This window comes from Anolis carolinensis, chromosome 3, assembly GCF_035594765.1.
Source record: "Anolis carolinensis isolate JA03-04 chromosome 3, rAnoCar3.1.pri, whole genome shotgun sequence".
NCBI classification, from domain to species: Eukaryota; Metazoa; Chordata; class Lepidosauria; order Squamata; family Dactyloidae; genus Anolis; species Anolis carolinensis.
Genome location: NC_085843.1, coordinates 101,611,032 through 101,617,315, shown reverse-complemented (window position 1 = coordinate 101,617,315; position 6,284 = coordinate 101,611,032).

Below are 6,284 nucleotides of genomic sequence, written 5' to 3'. Positions count from 1 at the left end.
AGTGACTGCATGAAAAGTTGTCATCTGTTTCTGTCATCTTTTCCCCCCATTTAGAAATAAATCCTGATATATACTGTTAGCATGATGTTTCAGGAGTCCAGAATGGCTTCAGAAGGTGAGGAAAATATGAGCAGACAGCAGGATACCAATTATTAACTGAACTGTTAGGGGTCAGCGGACAGTAACATAGTAAATGCATTAATAATAATGTAAACCTTAACAGTAAGTCTTGCAGTTTGAGTAAAAATATTATTCAAGGCAAATTAAAAATGTAATTTCAAGAACCCATAGCTCCAAATATACTGATATTGTCAGAATACCAGACTTTTTATTCAAACATTATCCTCCTTTCTGACTTATGTGTGGGGACTACATTCTGCTAAAGAGCAGATCTATTTTTCAGCATATAGAATAATTCAAAGAAAAAACTAACAGAAAATTTAGAAGAAAGGGGAAAAACTAAGGTTAATACAAATTGCAACTGTTATAACAAGATTTTTTTTCTGGATGAGAAAGTGTTACAACACTGGAGACTAGCTAATTGAAGCCTCTAGAACAGGGAAATTACTTGCTCTTTGAATCAAGAAAGCAACAGACATGCTATCACTAAGAAAGACTCCCAATGGTCACCTACAAACAATTGATCCCAAAGTACTGTAACTTAATTTTTATCAAAAGTGTTACCATCTCTGAATAGAATGGCAAAAGTCAAGAGCTTAGTCCGTCCTGGGAGAACCTAAAAGAAGGGCTGACCCCACCCCCCTCATTCGCTTTGCTATTTTACCCTCTATCCTTTTCTAATGCCTGGGCAAGGAAATCATAGCCAGAAGCAGCTGGCCCTGGAGGCAACACAGGCACTTTCCCCCTGTCTATGAGCCTCAAATTATCTATGTGTGACATCAAAATCTGTAATTGTGGCTGCCCTACATGGTTTGGTTCCAAGTTACTTAGAGGATGATCTTCAGCCATATAATCTGCCCTGGTCACTTAGGTCCTCTGGGGGTGATTATTACTATTTGATACACAACAAGATTAGTACACAGCAAACAAGATCACTATGCTGGCTGTTGTTATTGGATCACACGTCAGTCAAACACTTCCCAAGGGTCTAGGACTGTATGATGTATTGGCGAATAATGCATTCAGATCTGAGTAAGGTAGCCTTTTGCAGTTGACAGATGGTAATTTTGTCAGCGGCCATTGTGTTTAAGTGTAGGGCAAGGTCTTTAGCCACTGCACCCAATGTGCTGATCACCATTATTTTTATTATTTTTCTTCTTCTTCTTCTTCTTCTTCTTCTTCTTCTTCTTCTTCTTCTTCTTATTATTATTATTATTATTATTATTATTATTATTATTGACACAAAACACAGTATGACACAGCAAACAAGATGTATATGCTGGATTTCATTTGCTTATACTGTTATTATTTTTACTGAAAACATGACTATGTGATAAAAGCAGATGTCTCAAAAATTTTACTATATTTAGAGGGACTTAATGAGAAACAGATCCCTTATATTTTTAGATGTGGAAAAAGCAACTGATAATTTTAACTGGGTTTTAAAAATTCAGAATGCTGGAAAATATTAGTTTTTGCCAACAATTTCACTACTTGAATTAAGGCAATTTAAGACAAACAGATGGCACAAATATTGGTTAATGGGGAGTTAATAAAATCATCTGAGATAAATATATATATATATATTTCACTTTCACTTCCTTTGCTTCTTTTTTGGTTTTTGGAAGTCTTAAATAGCACTAAAAGACAATCAAAGGTTTAATAAATATCTCTCTCAAAGATAAACACATTCACGTTGAAAACAGAAACTGTGGTCTGCCCGTTTGGCACATGATGCCTGTTTGCTGACAAGAGTAGGTCAGTTGGCAAGGGCTGAAGTAGCACCACCACTCATAGTGACCAGTAGTGGAATTTAAAAAGAAAATTGCCCCCTTTTAAAAAATCTGTTTGCCCATTAGGAGGCCGGCAGTTGAACCTGGCCGGTATATCCTTAAGCTAAAGATTGCACCACACCTTCTTCATGGCAAAGATTTGCATTTTATCCTTTTTGTTAATATAGCTATATCGAATGCATCCTATTCTCATACAAATCAATTGTCAACCTTTTGAACTTATGTTAAATAATAAAAAACATATTATGAACAGGAATGTATTTCTCCTCCTGAGCAAAGATATGCACTGCAGTTCTGTGCTGTGTACTGAAATCCACATGTATGTTGTGAAACCCCTGAGTCTACCAAAGTCAGGGCACTGAAAAGCTACACTTAAAGCCAGTGCTTAAGATTTGTTACAATTATAACAGAAAGACAAAAAATAAATAAAGATGAAGATGCTGTAAAAATGAGTCATGAATAAATTATTTATCACACTGGTGCTCTGAATGTCCATTAACAGCTAAAGGCTTTTTAAAAATAGAAATTACTCAAACTGACAGTCTTAGAAGAATTTTGTATCTCTACAAGTAAATCTGCAGTCCCAGAAAGATCTCTGCAGTTTTATTAAAAAGTGTAGCTGCCTGTTATCCACAAATTTATGAGTTTTTCTAGAATACTAACAGTCTCCAAGTTTAGATGATTTAGTGGGGAAGTTGTGGTCCTTCAATTCCTCTTTGTCACAATACTTCTTCAACATCTTGAGGGCCACAAGTTTTCCACCCTTGAAGTAGACATTCCAATAGTTGTCTGACTGAAGTGTTAGAACAGACAATGTAATAATCCAATATATCTAGGCTTCAATCTCATTTTGTATAGTCTGCTGTTATCATCGTCATTCCACATGTCCCTTTTATTTTGTTCAGTTACCTGATGTACTGGGGGTGGGGAGACAGTAAATGTATTGCACATTGGTTAAAAAAATCATTTAATAACATATATGTTTTGATAAAGGAACAGTAAAAGATTAAAATGTGGGATCTGTAGTACTGCCAGCCAACTAAGAGATAAACAAAAAGAAAACAGGACCATTTGGACAGACTAGGCACAGCTGGAAATGTACATCTGGGCAACAAATAAAGAATTGCCAAATAATGAAAGCCAGGAAGAGAGCCAGAAAGCTGGTTGTTCTTTGTCCTTTCCAGGCACAGTAAAATAATTGGATAAGATAATGTCAATAAAAGCCTTGTGAACTCTATAAATAGAGAGAAAGCACCACAAGTCAAGGCTGGTCTGCTCAGTGTGACCACACTGTACTTAACTGAGTGTGAAGAAGCTGCTGACTGCATTCAATCTCTAGGATGAGTGAAATCGTGTTTTATATTAAAAGCAAATATAAAACTGAGTTTCTACAAAACAGGGGTTTTTTTCTTTGTTGGTTTAGGAAGAACACTTTAATACTGCATGTAAAACAATGATCAGAAAGTGGGAAATCAAGTTTTAATCTTTTGTGTATACAAGCAGTCCCCAAGTTACAAACAAGATCAGTTCTGTACGATTATTTTAAGTTGAATTTGTTTTTAAGTGTAACTCCTTTCATATCTATATCTATATATATCTTTCCCTATGCTATCCAAATCATGTGTGTGTGTGTGGCTTTGGATATAAAAGCTTTGGATAGCATAGGGATGGGTTAATACTCCTGTAGTGTTTGTTTTGCTGTTTTGGGCTCTGTTCAGAAGATTTCACCTCACTTTTTATCCCTGTGATAATTGGATTTTCAAAAAATTGGCTTGTTGTGGAAACAAGGATTGGTGATAAAGCTTCAGCGGGGACACCATTTCCCTATGATAACTCTTTCAGGAGTGAATTCACCTTCCTAGGGGTAGCGTTCTCTCACTTCATGTTGTTTCACACAAAAGAAACTCAGGTGAGAACTACATCTATTTTAATGTTTATTTTTTACATTTGGCCTCTGCTTGCCAAGGTACCTATGTGTTTTGCCTAAGGTTGGAGACAAAACCAAAGTAACAAATGGATTTAATGTTCTTAAAAGAGGAAGGATCTGTTATTGCTATATTGCCACTGTTCTTGGGGTAACCAAGCAATCTGTACGTCAACTGCTAGAGCCAAAGAACCAGCCTTTCCTACCTCCTTTGAACATCTGTTTGTTTTAAAACGTTGTCGGGTGTAGAGATAGGGAGATCTCAAAAACTGGCTTGCAATTTTGTTCATGTTGGTCACTTCTAATTCAAATGTTGCCTGAGAATTTGAGTTTTCTTAAGGGTCGACACAGTTTAATTTTGTTTAATGCAATAATTAAGTATCTTGTAGTGTTTAACATGACTTGGACAAGTCAGAAGGAAAAATAAGTGGAAGTCATGTCAGATCCCTATTATGTGATCTCTTGCAATGAAATGGGATCAGTGATTAGTGATGGGATCAATACTTTCAGTAGAAGGAAGCTAAAGGATGGGTGTTCCATTTCAATTTACACCACTTCTAGTTTCTGCTTCAGACATCAAAGCAAACTTGATTCTTCTTTTTAAAAAATGGATGAAGACCTCATTCTTTCTCAGATTCTCAAGCTATTAGATTTTTTTTTCTTGTAGGACAGCTCTGTGCCATCATCAACAATTAATCTAAGCAATTACTACATCATAATTGAAGGGAGGCTTGGGAGGTTGTGCTCCTGCCCAGCTATGCCTAAACAGCATTAATAATAATAATAATAAAACTTTATTTATACCCCGCTACCATCTCCCCAACGGGGACTCGGGGCGGCTTACATGGGGCCATGCCCAGAACAGTACAATATTGCAAAATATAAAAACAACATATCATAATACAATTAAACAATACAATAAATAATCATGTACAGTGCAACACAAAATAAAAAAACAAAACAAAACAAAACAAAAAAACAATATAACAGGGCGGGCTGCATGAGACACTTAGTTAAAACTTGGGGTGAGAAAAGGATAAGAATACAACCACGGGGAACAGGAACATAAGATAGAAAAACAATCTAGAGGATAGATGTTGGGGGGAGTAACAAAAGAAGTGTGTAATAGTTACTCTCCGAAAGCACATCAGAAAAGCCAGGTTTTTAAATCTTTCCTGAAGGCTAAAAGAGTGGGGGCTTGCCTGATTTCGATGGGCAGTGAGTTCCACAAATGGGGGGCCACAGCAGAAAAGGCCATCTCCCTTGTTCCCACAAGGCGGGTCTGGGATACAGGCAGTGGCGACAGGAGGGCCTCCCCTGATGATCGAAGAGATCGGGCAGGTTTATGGTAGGAGATACGGTCACGAAGGTAGGTGGGTCCCAAACCATTTAGGGCTTTATAAATGATGGTCTGCACCTTGAATTGGGATCGGAAAGTGAACGGCAGCCAGTGGAGCTCCTTAAACAGGGGAGTAGATCTCTCCCTGTAACTCGCCCCCGTTATTAATCTGGCAGCCGAGCGTTGGACCAGTTGTAATTTCCGAGCCGTCTTCAAGGGAAGCCCCACGTAGAGCACATTACAGTAGTCCAGTCTAGAGGTAACTAGGGCATGGACCACCGTGGTCAAGTCAGACTTCACGAGGTATGGTTGCAGTTGGCGCACAAGTTTGAGTTGTGCGAAACCCTCCCAGCCACCGCCGACACCTGAGCCTCAAGCGTCAACGCTGAATCCAGGAGGACCCCCAAACTGCGGACCTGTGATTTCAGGGGGAGTGCAACCCCGTCCAGCACAGGTTGCCACCCGATACCCCGATCAGACGAGCGACTGACCAGGAGAGCCTCTGTCTTGTCAGGATTGATCCTCAGCTTGTTCCTCCTCATCCAGTCCGCCACAGCGGCCAGGCACTGGTTCAGCATCCGAGGGGCTTCCTTGGATTCAGATGGAAATGAGTAGTGGATTTGCGTGTCATCTGCGTAGAGATGGCAATGCCCTCCAAAACTCCGGATGACCTCTCCCAGCGGTTTCATGTAGATGTTAAATAGCATGGGGGATAAGATAGACCCTTGTGGGACCCCACAGGTCAAAGGCCAGGGGTCCGAGCAGGTATCCCCCAGCTTCACCATCTGGGAACGGCCCTCCAGGAAGGACCGAAGCCACAGCAAAACCGTGCCACCGAGTCCCATCCCGGCGAGCCTCCCCAGAAGGATACCATGGTCGATGGTATCGAAAGCCGCTGAGATGTCCAAGAGAACCAGCAGGGTCACACTCCCCCGTCCAGCTCCCTGCGGAGGTCATCCACCAAGGCGACCAAAGCCGTCTCGGTGCTGTACCCAGGCCTGAAGCCAGACTGCGAGTGGTCCAGAAAATCAGTGTCATCGAGGAACTCCTGGAGCTGCGTGGCAACCACCTGCTCCAGAACCTTGCCCAAAAATGGGATGTTGGAAAT